Source organism: Heptranchias perlo, unplaced genomic scaffold, assembly GCF_035084215.1.
Source record: "Heptranchias perlo isolate sHepPer1 unplaced genomic scaffold, sHepPer1.hap1 HAP1_SCAFFOLD_43, whole genome shotgun sequence".
Taxonomy (NCBI): Eukaryota; Metazoa; Chordata; class Chondrichthyes; order Hexanchiformes; family Hexanchidae; genus Heptranchias; species Heptranchias perlo.
In genome coordinates this window covers 11332295-11353677 of record NW_027139442.1, presented here as the reverse complement: position 1 = coordinate 11353677, position 21383 = coordinate 11332295, and the positions used below count along the sequence as shown (strand labels likewise).

The following is a 21383-nucleotide window of genomic DNA, read 5'->3' as shown; positions in this document are numbered from 1 at the left end:
AATGTAATTTCAAACTCCAGTGGGGAGTTCCGGAGATCGTTTCCTCTCTGAGCTGCTCTGCAGCAATATTTACTCACTGCAGGGAGTTTAATGGGACATGAGGCTGGGCCTGGTGTTTTGCACTGATCTATAAGGAAACCTCCGGATACATTTCCGAGATGATCACGGGCTGGAAGGTTTCTCACGGCGGCAGCAGGCCAAGGAAAATCTGTCCGGTTCCTCCTTGCACCAGTAAATATAAGTTAAAAAGAAACTTCTCAGTGTTCTGGACCTCTCAATGCCCATCGAAAGGGCGGCTCCTCCACCCATTTGTACCCAACATTAAATGGTCTCCCGCGCACCTCATAATACTCTGATTTACATATTACACGTGGCCTGACCGGAAACAGGTGTTGCTCCGGCAGCTCTTCTCAGGACCCCACCCACCATGACGGAGGCTGGAACGACAGCGTTAAAGGAGCGGTAAGTGACCTGACACCATTTACTAGCCTCATCCACCCCATTTCCGCCAGGCGGGGATGCTTAAAATTGGCCACACCTTTCCTGACCTACGCCCGAGTTTCGATCTTGGAAGCTCACAAGCTGGTCCATTTTTTAAACTCCTTCGGTTCGAAACAGGAAGGGAAATTTTCACCATCGCTGGGGCCTGAACTAGTAGAGCGGATCCCCCGCCCCTTATGGAACCGGCCCGATTTTAATTTCTGCTCCGTCAGTTTACCGCCCTAGCAGTGAAGGTGAAATTACCTCCGACATCTCTGACCCCAAGTTTCGACAGGTGTGGGAAAGACATAAGACAGTGTTTGCCAAACACTGACATGAATGTGAGCGAATGGATCCGTGTATTCGGGTAAAAGGTGATAACCTCCCTCCACAGAGACAGGACCTCTATACCGTGGAGTCGAAGAGGCGTTCACCCCCAACAGCTCGGTAACATAAGACACTGTGCACGATGGGCGGTTCCCCGGGACTCACACCAAGACGGATATCAACTGCTGCTGGAAGACCATCATTTCGGTTAAGGTGCCCCCAGGGTCCACCCGAAACCGGCTGGTCTTCCAGCTGAAGGAGCTGTCCACGACCGAGTGTTGCCGACTGGTGCACTCCAAGGTCCCGGACTACGTGCTGTGGGATGGACTGAAGCGAGGTTCGGTCTGCGCAAAGGCTCTATGGGGAAAGGCGACCATGTCAGGCCATTTCACTTTGTATTAGAAGATATGTACTGTGTGTTGAATTGTAACAATGGAACCGTCGTGTGTAAGATCAGTTTTGTATCGTTTTGAATTGTAACTGTGATATTAGCATTGAACTGTGTGTATCCATCAATTTTGTGAAATAAATATATTTTGATTTTTTTTTTAAAGTTCCAGTCTCACCGTGTATGTTGTTATTGAACAGTGAAGAGTGGAAGTGAAGCCTGACAGTAAAGATGTGGGGAATTAAACAAAGACCATATGTTGCAGGCACCAGGTGAGAAATGGGATTAATTTCTGAATGATGAGAAACCAAAGAGAGTAGAGCAGCAAAGGGATTTTATTGTCCAGGTACACCAACCAGTAAAAGCTAGTGCACATGTCCAAAAAAATAAAGATCCCAATTTCTAGGCTGTCTTATACCAAGGCATCGCTATCAGGTAATTAGCCAACTCTCTGGAATTTGATGATACAATCATGCCCCACTGCCTCCATCGCTGGTCCATTCCATATATCCAGCACCCTCTGCATTAAAAAAGTTACATTCAAACATTCTGCTCATCCGATGCCCCAGGTAGAGAAGATTAATAGTAGCAGGAGGACCCAGACCATCAGCCTTATGTGCGTTTGGACATTTCTGGTTTAATTTGCAATTTTTTCCATTTTTTTCTGCATTTCAAATTTTATTTCATTCTTGCAGATTTTGCATTTTCAAACAAATTCTCCAAACCCTGTGCGGAGTGAGTGCTGACTCCGGGCCCTTTGACTGACAGCTCTCACCTCATCCACCCACCACCCCCGCCCCGCTCCCGCTCCAGTCCTCCTGGGCTGACTCCTCCAATCACGTTGCACTCGGCAACTTCACTCACTTTTGCGCGCTGACGTCTCGCCACATCCGTGCGTTACGGTCAGGGACGCCGCGCATGCGCCGCGCGGTACCTTTGCTGCGTTCCCTTCGCAACAGGCCGGCGCCGGGAGGATGATGATGGCGACCTGGGGCTGATGGGTGGGCTGGGGCTGCTGGGGGCGGGGGTGAGGCCGACAGAGGGAGTGCCCGCACCCGGGAGTGGCCTGAGAGGGGAGAGCGGGGGTAGGGAGGGGAGGCGGAGGGAGTTACTCGGGGCCTCCTGCGGGCCCGGTGAATCTCCACTCTGGCAGCGCCCGGTGTCGAGCTGGGCTCGGGGGGGAGTCACTCTGCCGCCTCCCAGTCAAACGGGCCGTGGGTCGGAGCCCAAAAGTGAGCGAGAATCAAACAGCACAGAAAGAGGCCGCTCGGCCCATCGCGCCTGTGCCGGCTCTGTGAAAGAGGCCGCTGGGCCCATCGAACCTGTGCCCGCTCTGTGAAAGAGGCCGCTCGGCCCATCGCGCCTGTGCCGGCTCTGTGAAAGAGGCCGCTCGGCCCATTGCGCCTGTGCCGGCTCTGTGAAAGCGGCCACTCGGCCCATCGCGCCTGTGCCGGCACCGTGAAAGAGGCCGCCCTGCCCATCACGCCCGTGCCGGCTTTGTGAACGAGCGATCCGATTAGTCCCACTCCACTGCTCTTTCCCCACAGTCCCGCAAATTTCCCCACTTCAAGGATTGACCCGATTCCCTTTTGAAAGTTACTATTGAATCTGCTTCCACCGCCCTTTCAGGCAGTGAATTCCAGATCAGAACAACTCGCTGCCTAAAAACATTCTCCTCATCTCCCTGTGGCTCTTTTCCCAATTTTCTTCAATCTGTGTCCTCTGGTTACCAACCCTCCCGTTAGTGGCAACAGTATCTCCCCATCGACTCAATCAAAACCCCTCCTCATTATGAATCCCTCGATTAAATCTCCCCTTAACCGTCTCTGCTCTAAGGAGAACAATCCCAGCTTCTTCAGTCTTTCCCGGTATCTGAAGTCCCTCATCCCGGGTACCATTCTGGTAAATCGCCGCTCAACCTTCTCTGCTCCAACGAGAGTAACCCCAACTTCTCTGTTCTCTCCACAATTGTTATTATTTATTAAGTGGGTTGTGCTGGGTATCTGGGAGCTGTAATTCGGTGAGTAGAAAGCAGTGGGAGGATAAGTCTGAAGATTGATTTTGGGAGATGGAGAAGACGGTGATCATGGATTCAGACAAGGGAGGGATGTGGTCTTTGAGACCGTCACGTACTCTGTTGTAAGATCTGTGTGTGTGTATGTGTGTGTGTGTGTGTGTGTGTCTTCCAGCAGTTCCCATTTGTACCTGTGACCTGACTGGCGAATTCTGCGACCTCGACTGCTGCTGTGACCCTGACTGTTCCCCCGCGGACATCAATGTCTTCTCCACCTGTCCGCCGGGCAGTGAACCGTAAGTTTCTGTTCGTGTGTTATTAAATTGTTTCCCGATCCGGCAACGTCTCGATTTTAAAATCCTCATCCTCGTGTTCAATTCCCACCATGGTCCTCGCCCCCTCCCTATCTCTGTAACATCCTCCAAACGATTTAATCTCCACCGTCAACCGCATGTCACTCCACCCTATCATGGAGTCTACCCCACCCATTTATCTCCACCCACAGCGCATGTACATTTTACGCACGATCATGTACACTGGAAGAACAGTCAGTGCTGGGACAATCAGTTCTCTTATACACACATTCAGTGCTGGGAAAGTCAATCCTGTAAGACACACAGTCAGTGCTGGGACACTCAGTCCTCTTATGCACACAGTCAGTGCTGGGATACAGATTCCTGTTTTATCGTCAGTGCTTGGACACTCAGTCCTGTTATTCACTCAGTCACTGCTGGGATACTCAGTCCTGATATATACACCTTCAGTGCTGGAACACTCAGTCCTGTTATACACACATTCAGTGCTGGGACACTCAGTCCTGTTATACACACATTCAGTGCTGGGACACTCAGTCCTGTTATACACACAGTCAGTGCTGGGACACTCAGTCCTGTTATACACACCGTCAGTGCTGGGAGACTCAGTCCTGTTATGTGCACAGTCAGTGCTGGGACATTCAGTCCTGTTATGTACACAGTCAGTGCTGGGGCACTCAGTCTTGTTATACACAATCTGATAAATAAATAACTGCAAACAAGAATGAAATCTCCAGGACCTGATGGTTTCCACCCCAGGGTATTAAAGGAAACGGATGGGGAAATTGCAGATGCATTAGTCATAATTTCTCAAAGCTCTCTCGACTCAGGAATTGTGCCTTTGTGGATGAACGTTGAAAACGTCACTCCGTTATTTAAGAAAGTAGGGAGGAAGAAACCAGGAAAATACAGACCTGTCAGTTTAAGGTCAGTTGTGGGGAAGTTACTGGAATCTATCATCAGAGACAAAATGATTGAGCACTTGAACAAGTCTGAGCTGATCAAACAGAGTCAACATGGATTTGTGAAGGGCAGGTCATGTCTGACGAATCTAGTTGGATTTTTTGATGTAATTAACAAGGTGGACAGGGGAGTGTCTATGGATGTTGTCTGTATGGACTTCCAGAAGGTATTTGAAAACGTTCAGCACAAGAGATTAATAGAATCAATGAAAAGTGCACATAATTGAAAGTGACCTTGTGAATTGGGTTGGAATTAGTTGGGAGGTCGGAGAAGAGAATAGGGATAAAGGGAACGTTCGTTGATTGGCGGGATGTGACAAGTGGTGTCCCCAGGGATCTGTACTGGGGCCTCAGCTTTTCACCATATCTATCAATAACTTGGATGAAGGAGTAGAGAGTTGTAGATCCAAGTTTCCAGGTGGCACTGAGTTAGGAGGCACAGTAAGTGGTGTAGATGGAAGCAGGAAGTTAAAAGGGACAGTTGAAGTGAATGGACAAACTGTGGCAGGTGGAGTTCAATGTGGGGAAGTGTGAGATCATTCACTTTGGATGCAGGAAGGAAACATTGGAGTATTTTCTTAAAGTGAGAGACTGGGAACGGTGGAGGAGCAAAGGGATTTGGGTGTCCATGTACACAAATCACTAAAAGCTAGTGCACAGATAAAAAAGTAATCACAGACTAATGGAATATTGGCCTTTATCTCGAGGGCTGGAATACAAAGGGAAGGAAGTGATGCTTCTGTTCTACAGAGCCTTGATCAGACCCCATCTGGAGAACTAATCCTCACCAAGGATATATTGGCCTTGGAGGGGGACAGTGCAGATTCACCAGAATGACACCGGGGCTTGAATGGTTCAATTATGAGGACTGGTTGCATAAAGTTGGTTTGCATTCCCTTGAGTTTAGAAGGTTGGGGGGTGATCTGAACCATACATTTAAAATTATAAAAGGATTCGATAGGGTAGAAATAGAAATGCGCATTTTCCACCAGCCGGGGCGGGGAGCGGGGGGCGCGGGGGGTTCCAATCTCTTAAAGGGAGGGTGTCTCTTAAAATCTCTTAAAGGTAGCCGGTACCTGTTACTTGCTAATAATAAGTCTGCTGTCTGCATGGAGATCAGACATCACACATGTAAAGCACAGATGCTTTACCCTATGTTACCCTAACCCTATGTTTACAAACTGATGAGTTGTGTTAAACATTGAATAAAGGTTGCACACCACTAAATCCCACATCCTCCAATATGTATGCCAGACCACTCCAATCTGCCAATCTGAGACTGCAAGAGCGCATGCACCAAGGCTCTCTGCTGATGCACCTTGGTGCAGGAGGTGGACAGAAGGAGGAACATCCTATATCCGCCGAGGGTCAAGACGCCCTCCAGACAAATGCCAAAAAGGCAGTGGGAGGCAGCAGGGGACGAAGTCAATGCTAGGCGCACAGCACGACGAACATGGATTTCATGCAGGAAGAAGTTTAATACATTGACACGAGTGGTCAAGGTGAGTGAGGTCAACTGTCAAGTGTCGTCTCCTACCAAAAGCACCAGGCACTGCACCCACCATCACCCACATACCAACAAACTCTTTCAATCAGTACTCAACTCTTACAGTCAGATGCTTCCTCTCAACCTTACACATTATCACTGTTGCAAGCCACAGGACACATATACTGGTAGCTATTCACCCATGACAGTCACATCACCCAGATATATGTCCCACTTTCTCGCAGGAGAACGTGGCGCCTAACAGGAGCCAATAAGTGGCAGTGGCATTTAGTCCCTCAAGCCTGTTCCGTCATTCAATGATATCGTGGTGGGCCTGTGACCTAACTCCGTATACCCGCCTTAGCCCCATATCCCTTAATATCCTTGGTTCACAGAAATCTATCAATCTCAGATTTAGAATTCACAATTGAGCTCGCATCAACTACCCATTGCAGAACGAGAGTTCCAAACATCTCCCACCCTTTGTGTGTAGAATTGTTTCCTAACTTCACTCCTGCAAGTCCTGGCTCTAAATTTTAGGCTACGTCCCCGCGTCGTCGTATTCAAGCATAGGAAACCTCCAAAAACAGTCACAAATCCATCAGCAGCCAGAATCAATAATCCAGCCGCTAGCGTGTACATCCTGCATGGTCCGTTTAAAATGCGCTGCTCCGGGGTCCTCCAGACTCTCGAAAAAATGTTTTGATGGTCATGGTTATGACTGCATTGAGTTGAACATTAAGTTCCAAAATGGTGTCTATCACTTTAAATTATCGTGGCATACTGATTGTATCCATTTTCTCCTTACTTTGCATGCTGCCGGCGTTCGGTATTTGCGCACGTGCAAATACCTAGTCCAAGATGGCGACCGGCGCACGTCACGCTGGGAATGTGCACACGCAGCCAAGACAGTATCTTGGTACTTCGAGACGCCACGTAGCGCAGAAACAACGGGCGCTACACCACCCAATATTTAGCCCACTGTGTTTAAAAGAAAGCTGATTCATTGAACACTTGTACAGATTACCAAACTCCAGCACAGTTAAAGGGGTTATTAACATCAGAAACAAACCCCACCTGTCAGAATGAACGTGGTTCATTCCTAGATGTGATTTAGAGCAGAATCGAACCCCTGGAGTCACATATGAACTCTCTGGTGTCTCAGCAGGTGGGATGACCGAGTGAATCCCTTCCCAAACACAGAGCAGGTAAACGGCCTCTCCCCAGTGTGAGTGCGTTGGTGTGATAGAAGATGCCTTTTACTTTTAAAACTCTTCTCACAGTCAGAACATTTAAAACGTCTCTTACCAGTGTGAACAAGTTGATGTTCAATGAGGTAGGATGAACGAGTGAATCTCTTCCCACATTTGGAGCAGATGAACGGCCTCTCCCCAGTGTGAACTCGCTGATGTGTCAGCAGGTGGGCTGACTGGGTGAATCTCATCCCGCACTCAGTGCAGGTGAACGGCTTGTCCCCAGTGTGAGTGCGTTGATGTGTCAGCAGGTTGGATGACAGAGTAAATCCCTTCCCACACAGTGCAGGTGAACGGCCTCTCCCCTGTGTGAATCCGTTGGTTTGCCAGTAGATCCTTTGTAATTTTAAAGCTCTTTTCACAGTCAGAACATTTAAAACGTTTCTTATCAGTGTGAGCAAGTTGATGTGTCAGAAGACTGGATGAACAAGTGAATCCATTCCCACACAGAGATCAGGTGAAAGGCCTCTTCCCAGTGTGAACTCGTTGGTGTGTGAGCAGGTGAGATGATCGAGTGAATCCCTTCCCACGCTCAATGCAGGTAAACGGCCTCTCCCCGGTGTGAACTTCCTGGTGTGTTAGCAGGTTGGATGATCGAGTGAATCCCTTCCCACACTCAGTGCAGGTGAACGGTCTCTCCCCGGTGTGAACTCGATGGTGTTTCAGTCGGCTGGATGACTCATTCAATTCCTCCCCACACACGGAGCTGGGGAACGGCCTCTCCCCAGTGTGTCTGCGTCGATGACTTTCCAGCTGGGACGGGTAATTGAATCCCTTCCCACAGTCCCCACATTTCCACGGTTTCTCCATGGTGCGGGTGTCCTTGCGTCTCTCCAGGTTGGACGATCAATAGAAGTCTCGTCCACACACACAACACGTATACGGTTTATCCTTCCTCTGAATGGTGTGATTTTTTTTCAGGCTGTGTAACTGGTTAAAGCTCTTTGCACAGTCAGTGCACTGGAACACTCTCACTCGGGTATGTGTTTCTAGGTTGTTTTCCAGTCACAGGGATGTTTCAAATCTTTTCCCACAGACAGAATCGACAAACATTCCTCCTTCTGTATTCAAACCCGATGATCTTCAGGTGCTGGTGAATTGAGTGACTGTCAGAGATTGACGTGATGTTTGGTTTGAGTTTCCCGTCTGCAAATACTCCCCTTCTAATACCCTGTAAAAGGAGTTTACACTGTGAATGGAGGATAGAAATTCAGAACAGGAAATTCTCGTTTCGATGGAACATTCTTCCCGCTCATTCCCCCAGAATGTTAATCCCCGTCCCAAACACTCACCCTCCTCCCTCTGCTGAAATCCAAATCCATCGCACCATCTCCAACAGTTTTCCTTCTATTTAAGTTTATTTTCTCTCCCCTGAAAGCCTTGACTCTGACTGGGGTCAGGTCGACACTCGCCGGTTCCCCTCTCTCTCTCTCTCTCTTGCCCTGAAGATACTGACTCTGGCTGGGTTCAGTTCTATACTCACTGATTCCCCTCCCTCTCCTCTCCTGAAGGTGTTGACTCTGGCTGGGTTCTGTTCTATACTCACTGGTTCCCCTCCCTCTGTTCTCCTGAAGGTGTTGACTCTGGCTGGGTTCTGTTCGACACTCACTGGTTCCCCTCCCTCTCCTCCCCTGAACGTGCTGACTCTGGCTGGGTTCAGTTCGACACTCACTGGTTCCCCTCCCTCTCCTCTCCTGAAGATGCTGATTCCGGCTGGATGTATATGCTCTCTCCCTCATTTCGATACTATGTCCCTCCCTTTGCTGCCTGTAAGCATTCCATCTGTGATATCTCCTAATTTTGGCGACGAACTCTCTATGACCAGTCACCATTTCTCCTCCATTTAAAGACGGTCACTGATCTGTCACTATTTCTCCTTCATTTGCAGATTCTCTCTGACCTGTAACTAATCCTCCTTCATTTACAGACCTCCCTGACCCGTCTCCATTTCTCCTTCATTTACAGACAGACCCTGATCAGTCACCATTTCTCCGTCATCTTCAGACACTCCCTGACCAGTCACCATTTCTCCTTCATTCAGACACAACCTGTCCAATCACCATTTCGCCTTCATTTATAGACACTCCCTTGTTCATCACAATTTATCCTTCATTGACAGACACTCCCTGACTAGTAACCACCTCGCTCCGCATCTCCCTCATCCGTTCACCTGTGAGCAAGGCCCCTGCCTTCCACAACCTTATTGCCGATTGCTGCATTTAGCAAAATCGGATCAGCAGCAGGCCATTCAGCCCCACGAGCCTGTTCCGTCATTCAATTAGACCATGGCTGATCTGTATCTTAACTCCATATACCTGCCTTGCTATCATAACCCTTAATACTCTGGCCAAACAAAAATCTATCAATCTCAATTTACAATTGACCCCCAGCTTCAACAGCTTTTTGGAGTGAAGAGAGTTCCAGATTTCCACTCCCCTTTGTGTGAAGAATTGTTTCCTGACATCACCGCTCAATGGCCGAGCTCCAATTTTAAGGTGATCCCCTCCCCCCCACCCCCGCCCCACTACCACCCTTGTTCCAGACTCTCGCACCAGAGGAAATAATACCTCTCGATGTACTCGATCAAATCCTTCAATCATCTTAAATACCTCAATTAAATGACCCCTTAACCTTATCTATGCAATCTGTCCTCATCGTTTACGTAAGTGATCTCTGCAAGTACAGGACAGAAATTCAGAACAGAGAGGTCTAGTTTCTGTGGAACATTATTATCTCCCTTGCCCCTATTAAGCTGTAAACCCCCCGTCCCACATTCTTCCTCCTTGCCTCTATTAAGCTGCAAATTCCCCTTCCCACACTCTCCCTCCATGCCCCAATGAAGCTGTAAATCCCCCGTCCCGCACACTCTCCCTCCTTGCCCCTATTAAGATGTAAATGCCCAGTCCCGCACACTCACCCTCCTTGTATGGTATGTTGGGCTGTTTTACAACAATTTAGTGACATCCAGACACAGCCCAACCCCTGCACTGTTCCATGAATGGGACTACCCGATGGGGCGGAGACCTTTGCACATATCAGATTTCTAATCCCCCCTCCCATGGGACTAACCGTTCAACCAAAACGAAACAGCCGCTGTTTAAAATGTATCCTTCAAACTTCTCACCTGATGCCTGCAAAAGATGCTTTTTGTATAACTCCCCATATCCTTACTGTCCGGCTATGTTTACTGTTCTATAACAAACACTAAAGGTTAATGGGCAGGTTTTAAAAAATCAGATTTAATACCTGCCACCAATCACAAACACGCTCACACTGCACATTGTCCGGTTTCAGCAATTTGTTCTGAACTGTTGCAGTTCTGCTTCCGGCCAGTAGATGTCCCCAAACCCCGGGTCATTGAAGTTTACAGATGAGAGAGGGACAGAAGATAAACTCATTCTTCACATTATATTGCACGAGTGGCATTTAGAAAAACTGGGGATGGAGACGAGCTGCAAGTACATTTTGTTAGAGCAAACACTAGTTGTGATACTGTGATAAATTCTTGTAATTTGTTTCGGAGATATAGTCAATACTGATCAAGACTGGGACAAAATAAACATGCAGAACGGCCTTGTAAATGGCCATTGAATTTCAATATAGAAAGGTGTGAGGTGATGCATTTCGCCAAGGGGAATAAGGAGGCCACATACTGCATGGAAAATAAGAGTCTAAATGGGGTAGAGGAGCAATGTAAATCGTGTCCTGAGAAATCAGAGAGAAATACTGTGCAATGTACAGTGTTATATAATGGGGCAAATTCACAACTATGGAACGAGTGAAACAAAAACTTTATTATGAATCATTTGTCTTCATTTTCCACCGTCAAAAAGTGCAAAAATACGAGAGTAAAAGTTACAGACAGAAACTTCCCTCACATTGCACATTGTCCTGTTTCTGGAACCACGACAGAGAATGTGAATTTGTTGCCTTATTATAGTTGTCGCTTCCCGTCAGTAGAGGTCAGTCTCTGGTACTGGATATGAGACTGGGGTTTATTCTGTATCTGTCAGTCTCTGTAACTGAGTGTGAGCATGGGGTATATTCTGCATCTGTCAGTCGCTGGTACTGTCTGTGTGTGTGATACATTCTCTATCTGCCATTCTCTGCTACTTTATCTCAGTGTGGGATTCATTCTGCAATTCAATCTCTGTGACAATGTGCATTCTATACTCTTATTTCAGTTTCCACTATTGTATTGAAACTTTAAAGTATATACATGTCTTCATCGAGCATTTAATTTGTTTACACAGATACACTTTTTGTTTTTCTTTAATCAAACAACGTGTGAGAGTTTTGGAGTCGTGTTACATCTTAATCTCTGAACTCTATTGTGAATGATAATATACCTTTCAATCTGTTCACGTTGAAATTACTGGACTGGTGTGCAATGTGCAGTTCAGTCTGCAATAATGGGATTAATTCTGCATCTGAGTCTAACACTTTATGTGATTTTTGGACTGGTATGTAATATGTAGCTCATCCTGCACTAAAGGAATTGATACTGTATCTATCATTCTTATACTGTATGAAATTTTTGGACTGGAATGCAATGTATAGCTCAGGCTGCACGAATGGAATTGATACAGTGTCACATTGAAAGATTCAGTATGAGATTTTTGGACTGGTGAGTGACGTGTAGCTCAGTCTGTGCTAATGGAATTGATATTGTATCTTTGAGTCTGATACGGTATGAGATTCTTGGATTGCTATATAATGTGTGGCTCAGTTTTCACTAATTGAATCGATTCTGTATCTTTCAGTCTAATATTGTATGAGATTGTTGGACTGATATATAATGTTCAGCTCAGGCAGTGCGAATAGAATTTAAATTGGATCTTCCAATCTGATCATTTGTGATTTTTGGACGAGTACGTAATGTGTAGCTCAGTCTGTACCAATGGTATTGATAATGTTTATTTCAGCAAACACGAGTATTTACCACTCTATCCTATATGTAGCTCAGTCTGCACCAATAGAATTTAGACTGTATCTTTCAATCTGCCACTATGAGATCTTTGGACTGGTCTGTAAAGTGTAACTCAGTCTGCAGTAATGTGACTGTGACATTCATTCTATATCTGTCGTCTCCAGTACAGTCTGTGAGTGTGGAGATTCATTCTGTATCTGTCGGTCTCTGGTACTGTGTGTGAGTGTGGGATTAATTCTGTATCTGTCAGTCTCTGGTACTGTATGTGAGTGTGGGATTCATTCTGTATCTGCAGGTCTCTGGTGCTGTGTGTGAGTGTGGGATTTATTCTGTATCTGTCAGTCTCTGCTACATTATCTCAGTGTGGGATTAATTCTGTAATTCAGTCTCTGAGACAATGTGCAAGTCTGGATTCATTCTGTATTCTTATTTCAGTTTACAGTATCGTATTTGAAACTGTATCTTTAATACTTTAAATTATATACAGTTCTTCGTCCAGTGTTTAATTTGTAAATATGGATACACTTTTCAATTTTCTTTAATCAAACAACGTGTGTGAGCTTTGGAGTGGGATTACATCTTAATCTCTGAACTCTATTGTGAATGATAATGTACCTTTCAATCTGTTCGTGGTGAAATTATTGGATTGGTATGTAATGTATAGCTCAGTCAGCAATAATGGGATTAATTCTGCATCTCAATCTAATATTGTATGAGATTTTTGGACTGGTATGTAATAGGTAGCTCAGCCTGCACTAAAGGAATTGATACTGTATCTATCAGTCTGATACTGTCTGAGATTTCTGGACTGGAATGTGATGTGTAGCTCATTCTGCACAAATGGAAGTGATACTGAATCTTTCAATCTGATATTCTATGAGATTTTTGGACTCGTCATCTGTGCTAATGGAATTGTTATTGTATCTTTAAGTCTGATAGGGTATGAGATTCTTGGACTGCTATATAATGTGTGGCTCAGTCTGCACTCATGGAATTGATACTGTTTATTTCAGTCGAAGATTTTATGGGATTTTCAGTCTGGTATGTAATGTACAGGTCAGGCAGTGCTAATAGAATTGATACTGTATCTTCCAGTCTGATCATTTATGAGGTTTTTGGACTGGTATATAATGTGTAGCTCAGTCTGAACCAATGGTATTGATACTGTTTATTTCAGTATAATACTCTATGAGTATTTACTAATATTTCTACTATGTAGCTCAGTCTGCACTAATGGAATTCATACCGTCGCTTTCAATCTGACACTATGATATCTTTGAACTGGTATGTAAAATGTAACTCAGTCTGCAGTAGTGTGACTGTGAGATTCATTCTGTGATTGTCAGTTCCTGATACTCTCTGTGAATGTGGTATTCATTCTGGATCTATCAGTCTCTGGTACTGTGTGTGTCTTTGGGATTCATTCCATATCTCTCAGTCTCTGATTTTGTATGTGTGAGCGATTCGTTCTGTTCCTGTCAGTCTCTGGTGCTATATGTGAGTGAGACATTCATTCTGTATCTATCAATTTCTGAACTGTATGTGAGTGATATAAATTCTGTATCTGTCAGTATGTGCTACAGTGTGTGAGTGTGGGATTCATTTTGAATCTGTCAGTCGCTGGTACATTGTATGAGTTTGGGATTCATTCTACATATCAGTCTCTGGCACTCTATCGGAGTGAGAGATTCATTCGTTATCTGTATCTAATTTATATCTTCATTTACAGGATGGCGTTCACATCTGTATCTTTAATACTTAAATGTATGAATAATTTTTCCCAGTTTTAATTGGTAGATAATGACATTTAAAAAAATGTAATAAGATAATGTGGGCATCTATTTTTGGACTTCCATTAAATCTACATTGGGAACACAATTGTGAATTTGTGCATCTTCCAATTGATATGGTGACATTTTTGAACTTGTATATAATGTGTAGCTCAGTCTGCATGAATGGAATGCTGTATATTTCAGTCTGAATCTGTATCAGTTTTGTTGTCGTGGTTTCTAATGTGCAGCTCAGTCTGCACAAATGGAATTGATACTGTATCTTTCAATCTGACACTGAGATTTTTGGACTGGAACGTAATTTATAACTCAGCCTGCACTAATATAGGTGACTGTGAGATTCACCTTGTATCTCTCAGTCTCTGGTACTGTGTGTGAGTGTGGGATTCATTTTGTATCTGTCAGTCTCGGGTGCTGTGAGTGAGTGTGGGATTCATTCTGTATCTGTCAGTCTCAGGTGCTGTGAGTGAGTGTGGGATTCATTCTGTATCTGTCATTCTCTGGTACTGTGTGTGAGTGTGGGATTCATTCTGTGTCTGTCAGTCTCTGCTGCTGTGTGTGAGTTTGCGATTCATACTTTAACTCTCAGTCTCTAGTGCTTTATTAGAATTTGGGATGAACTCGCTATCTGTCTGTCCTTGGTACTGTATGCCTGAGTGGGATTCATTCTGTTTCTGTCATCTCTGGTATCATACTTGAGTATGGGATTCATTCTGTGTCTGGCAACCTCTAGTACTGTATGCGAGTTTGGGATTCCTTCTGCATGTCTGTCTCTGTACTGTATCGGAGTGTGAGATTCATTCTGTTTCTGTCCATAATTATTCTCTCAGATTACATTATGATGTTCAATACTGTAGCTTTAATATGTTAATGTTTGAATAGCTTTTCTCATTATTTAATTGGTAAATATGGATACACTTTCGGATTTGAAGCTGGAGGCTTTAATCAGATAATTTGTGTGCTTTTTGGACTACTATTAAATCTGTAAAACTGTGAGTAATATTGTGAATGATAATTTATCTTTCAAATTGATATGGTGAAATTTCTGAATTGGTAAATAATGTGTATCTCAGGCTGCGCTAATAGAATTGATACTGTATCTTTAAATCTCATACTGTGAGTATATTATAAACTGGTATCTAATTTGTTTCTCTGGTTACACTGTCACAGCAATTCTCAATCTGATATTGTACATGAGTTTCGGCCTTCATTTTGTATTTGAATGATACACTATTCGAATGGATACTGCATGTATTAAACTCACGTGTGTGTGAGAGTTCTGGGCTAGTATTCAATTTGAATCTCGGGATATCTGGTATTTAATTCATGGCTAATTTTGCCCTTTTGTGAAATTGACAATCTGATAGGGTGATTTTGGGCTGGGATTTTTGAATCCACCTGTCAGCGGGATTGAGTTCGGGAGAAATGGAACAGTGTCTGCCTAACGTGCTCTGTTTGACTGTTGGATTGAAAATGTGACTCGGGAACTTGGGATCAGTGTGGGACTGACTACTTCTGCTGTGTGGGACTGTGGAACTGATGACCTGTCTGTGTCTCTGTGCTCTGAGAGTGAGAATATACCGACTGTGTGTGAGAAGGAGCTGGCTGCACTGTTCCTTTGCCTCGGGTGGAGGAAATTTCACATTCATTCTGGCTCCTTCAAGTATTTGACTGTAGAAAGAAACGTATCTCTTGTAAATCAAGAACAGGTGAGGTAGAAAATGCAGAAGTGATCAGATTAATATCTGTTAATAATAATATTGAATATCCACAAATGAAAATCAGCGATACAAACAGTGTCAGTGTCTGACTCCACTGCAGTACTGCAGCACTCAGCTTCTGCACACCAGGTGTGTCGGGCTGTTTTACAACAGTTTAGTGACATTCAGACAAAACACAACCCCTGGAATGATCCATGAATGGGACTACCCGATGGGGCGGGGAGCTTTGCACATATCAGATTTCTAATCCCCTGTTCCATGGGACTAACCGTTCAACTGAAACAAAACAGCCACTGTTTAAAATGTGTCCTTCAAACTTCTCACCTGATGCCTGCAATAGATACTCTTTGTTTAACTCCCCACATCCTTACTGTCCGGCTCTGTTTACTCTTCAGTAACAAACACTAAAGGTTAATGGTCAGGTTTCAAAAAATCAGATTTAATACCTGCCACCAATCACAAACACGCTCACACTGCACATTGTCCGGTTTCAGCAATTTGTTCCGAACTGTTGCAGTTCTGCTTCCGGCCAGTAGATGTCCCCAAACCCCGGGTCAATTAAGTTTACAGATGAGAGAGGGACAGAAGATAAACTCATTCTTCACATTATATTGTACGGGTGGGATTTAGAAAAACTGGGAATGGAGAACATTTTTTCGATAAAACATTGGTTGTAATGCTGTATTAAATGATAGTAATTACTTTAGGGGGTGTAGTCAATACTGAGGAAGACTACGACAAAATAAGCTTCCAGAACGGCCGTGTAAATGGCCATTGAATTTCAATATAGAAAGGTGTGAGGTGGTGCATTTTGCCAGGAGAAATAAGGAGGCCACATACTGCTTGGAAAATAAGTGTCTAAATGGGGTAAAGGAGCAATGCAAATCTTGTCCTGAGAAATCAGAGAGAAATACTGCGCAATGTACAGTGAAATATAATGGGGCAAATTCACAACTATCGAATGAGTGAAACAAAAACTTTATTATAAAACAATTGTCATCATTTTTCAATAACAAAACGAGCAAATATACGGGAGTAGCAGTTACAGACAGAACCTTTCCTCACGTTGCACATTGTCCGATTTCTGCAACCACGACATAAAATGTGAATTTGTTCCGTTCTTTTACAGTTCTCGCTTACGTCCAGCAGAAGTCAGTCTCCAGTACTGTGTGTGAGAGCGGGGTTTACTCTGCATCTGTCAATATCTGATACTGTGTGAGTGTGGGATTCATTCTGTATCAGCCAGTCTCTGGTACTGAGTGTGAGCATGGTGTTAATTCTGTATCTCTCAGTCTCGGGCACTACATATGAGTTTGGGATCATTCTGTATCTGCAAGTCTGTGGCACTGTATATGAGAGTGGGATTAATTCTGTATCTGCCAGTCTCAGGTACTGTGTATAAGTGTGGAATTAACTCTGTATCTGTCAGTCTCTGGTACTGTGTGTGAGTATGGGATTCATTCAATATCTGTTAGTCCCTGGTATTTTGTGTGAATGAGCGTTTCATTCTGTTTCCGTCAGTGTCAGGAGCTATATGTGAGGGAGACTTTCATTCTGCATCTATCAATTTCTGGTACTGTTTGTGAGTGATATGAATTTTGTCTCTGTCAGTCTGTGCGACAGTGTGTGTGTTTAGGATTCATTCTGTATCTGTCAGTCTCTGGTACCGTGGGAGTGTGTGATTCATTCTATGTCTGTCAGTCCCTTGTAATGTGTGTGAGTGTGGGATTCATTGTGTATCTGTCAGTCCCTTGTAATGTGTGTGAGTGTAGGATTCATTCTGTATCTGTCAGTCACTGTTACATTGTTTGAGTGCTGTTTTCAATTTGCATGTCAGTCTCTGGCCCTCGATCTGAGTGTGAGATTCATTCTTTATCTGTATGTAATTTGTGTCTCTATTTACAGTATGGTGTTCAAAACTCTCTCTTTAATACCTCAATGTATCAATAATTTTTCCCAGTGTTTAATTGGTAGATAATGATACATTTTAAAATATAATGTTTTCGGTTATAATCAGAGAATGTGGGCACTTTTTGGACTTCTATTAAATCTGTATCGATGGGAAAAAAATTGTGAATTAGTTTATCTTCCAAAATGATATGGTGACATTTTTGAACTTGTATATGATGTGTAGCTCAGTCTGCTTGAAAGGTATACTGTATATTTCAGTCTGAATCTTTATCAGTTTTTTGTAATGCTTTATAATATGTAGATCAGTCTGCACTCATGGAATTGATACTGTATCTTTCAAACTGACACTATGAGATTTTTGGACTGATGTGTAATGTGTAACTCAGACTGCATTAATGTGTGTGACTGTGAGATTCATTCTGTATCTGTCAGTCCCTAGTACTGTCTGTGAGTGTGGGATTCATTCTATATCTGTCAGTCCCTAGTACTGTCTGTGAGTGTGGGATTCATTCTGTATCTGTCAGTCCCTAGTACTGTCTGTGCGTGTGGGATTCATTCTGTATCTGTCAGGCTCTGGTACTGTGGGTGTGTGTGATTCATTCTATATCTGTCAGTCCCTTTTACTGTGTGTGAATGTAGGAATCATTCGGTATCTGTCAGTCACTGTTACATTGTGTGAGTGCTGGTTTCATTCTGTGTGTCACTCTCTGGCCCTCTATCTGAGTGTGAGATTCATTCCTTATCTGTATGTAATTTGTATCTCCGTTTACAGTATGGTGTTCAAAACTTTATCTTTAATACCTCAATGAATGCATATTTTTCCCAGTGTTTAATTGGTTGATAATGAAATGATTTAGAATATAGTCAGAGAATGTGGGCACTTTTTGGACTACTATTAAATCTGTATCGATGGGAACACAATTGTGATTTAGTTTATCTTCCAAACTGATATGGTGACATTTTTGAACTTGTATATGATGTGTGGCTCAGTCTGCATGAATGGAATACTGTATATTTCAGTCTGAATCTGCATCAGTTTTTTTAGTGGTATATAATGTGCAGATCAGTCTGCACTAATGGAATTGGTACTGTATCTTTCAATCTGATACTTCTTGGACTGGTAAATAATGTTACTCAGCCTGCACTAATGTGTGATTCATTTTGTATCTCTCAGTATCTGGAACAGTGTGTCAGTGTGGGATTCATTCTGTATCTTGTCAGTAGTGTGTGTGAGTTTGCGATTTAATCTATATATGCAGTCTCTGATACTGTGAGTGTGGGATTTATTCTGTGTCTTTCAGTCTCCAGTCTTGTGTGTGGGTGTTGAATTATTTCTGTATATGCAGCCTCTCAGACTGCATGTTGGTGTGGGATGCATTCTCTATCTGTCAGTCTCTGGTACTGTGTGTGAGTGTGTGATTCATTCTGTATCTCTCAGACTCTGGTACTGTGTGAATGTGGGAGTCATTATCTTTCTGTCAGTCTCTAGTACTTTATGAGAGTGAGTAATTAACTAGATATCTATCAGCCCTTGGTACTGTATGCCAGTGTGGGATTCATTCTATATCTGTCATCTCAGGTACCATTTGTGAGTGTAGGATTCGCTCTGTGTCTGTCAGTCTCTATTATTGTATGTGAGTTTGGGATTCCTTCTGCATCTGTCAGTCTCTGGTACTATATCTGAGTGTGAGATTCATTCTGTATCTGTATGTAATTATTCTCTCAGATTGCATTATGGCATAAAATTTTTTAGCTTTAATATCTTCATGTTTAGATCATATTTCTCATTATTTAATTGTTAAATGTGGATACACTTTAGGATTTGACACTGTAGGTTTTAATCAGATAATTTGTGTGCTTTTTGAACTACTATTAAATCTGTATCTCTGTAAGTACAATTGTGAATGATAATGTATCTTTCAAATTGATATGGTGACACTTTTCAAATGGCGTATAATGTATAGCTCAGTCTGTGCTAATAGAATTGATACTGTATCTTTACATCTCACAATATGAGTCCATTATAAACTGATATCTAATTTGTTTCTCAGATTACACTCTCACAGCATTTTTAATCTGATACTGTACATGAGTTTTGTACTCGTATGCAATTTGTATCACATGATACATGCAATATCCATTCGCATAGTGTATAAACTCACATGTGTGTGAGAGTTCTGGGCGAGTAATCAATTGGAATCTCAGGGTACATTATTGGGATTCATTCTGCACCTTTAAATCGGGTACCATGTGTGATTTCGATCTGGTATTTAATTCGTAGCTAATGTTGCCCTATTGTGAGATTGATACAGTGCCTTTCCATCTGATAGTGTGATCTTGGACTGGGATTTTTGTATCTACCTGTCAGCGGGACTCAGCTCGGGGGAAATGGAACAGTGTCTGCCTCACCTGCTCTGTTTGACTGTTGGATTGAAAATGTGTCTCTGGATCTTGGGATCAGTGTGGGACTGACGACTTCTGCTGTCTGAGACTGTGGAACTGATGACCTTTCTGTGTCTCTGTGCGCTGTGTGTGATAATGTACTCACTGTGTGGGAGAAGGAGTTGGCTGCACTGTTCCTTGTGCCTCAAGTGGAGGAAACATAACACTGATTCTGGGTCCATCAAGGATTTGCCTGCAGGAAGAAAATTATCTCTTGTAACTCAAGAACCAGTGAGGTAGAAAATACAAAAGTGTTCGAATTAATATCCATATCAATGATTATTTTGAATATCCACAAATGAGAACCAGTGATACAAACAGTGTCAGTGTCTGACTCCACTGCAGTACTGCAGCACTCAGCTTCTGCACACCAGGTGTGTTGGGCAATTTTATAACGATTTAGTGACATCCAGACACAACCCAACCTCTGCACTGATCCATGAATGGGACGACCCGATGGGGCGGGGACCTTTGCACACGTCAGGTTTCTAATCCCCTCTCCCATGGGACTAACCGTTCAACCGAAATCAAACAGCCGCTGTTTAAAATGTGCCCTTCACACTTCTCACCTGGTGCCTGCAATAGATGCTCTTTGTATAACTCCCCACATCCTTACTGTCCGGCTCTGTTTCCACTCTTCACTGTCCAGTAACAATAAACAGGGTGAGACTGGAACTAAACCAGGACCATTCACTACTGGTTTGGGGAGAGAAAGCAGCAATGATTTTAAATAGCAGGTTCTTCCCATTCTGTCTCCCTTACCCTGGACACACCCGGTACACACACAGCCCGCGAATGACCTCTTCCTTCCCCCGCTCACTCCATGTTCCGGGACCAGTTCCTGATCCACTCCGCCTCTTACAAACAGCCCCCGGACTCCCCCTGACCTTCCCCCGGACTCAATGCCGATTTCTGAGCCCATCTGCGGACACGGTCCCGAAGCGATGAGCTGCTGTAACGAGGCTGCTCTTTGCCCCCTTCCCCCGGGGGCCGTGATCTCCTCCATTCCCGGCTGTTTTAAACCATCTTCTTCCGCTCACTGAGGGAATGGCGCCCACAGGCCGAGCTGGGGGAGGGGAGCGCGCATGCGCTCTTCTGCTCACCAACAACCAGCGCTGGGGGCGGGGCTGAGTCACGCATGCGCAGATATCTGGTTTAATTCTCAATACAAAAATCGATGGAAACTTTCCCCAATTGGAATTTTTCAGAGTCTGAGCAAAGGAAGTGGGTCTGGGGGAAAGGTCAGAGGGAATGGGGTCCACAGGCAGTGCAGGAACAGGCACCAGAATGGGAAACAGATGGGATTCCACCAGTGCCTAACGCTGGAATCCAGACTGACTTTACAATCTCTAACTATGAAACTAG

At 44.1% G+C, this 21383-nt stretch overlaps 1 long non-coding RNA gene across 1 annotated transcript; it reads right to left on the bottom strand.

The window, feature by feature from the left end:
• Window positions 1–1807: 1807 nt before the first annotated feature.
• Window positions 1808–21091, bottom strand: LOC137312656 (uncharacterized). Its single transcript, XR_010960776.1, has 3 exons — window positions 20781–21091; window positions 20125–20211; window positions 1808–8395 (listed from the first exon to the last, which is right to left on the bottom strand). It is a non-coding gene; the product is annotated as an uncharacterized lncRNA (long non-coding RNA).
• Window positions 21092–21383: the final 292 nt, after the last annotated feature.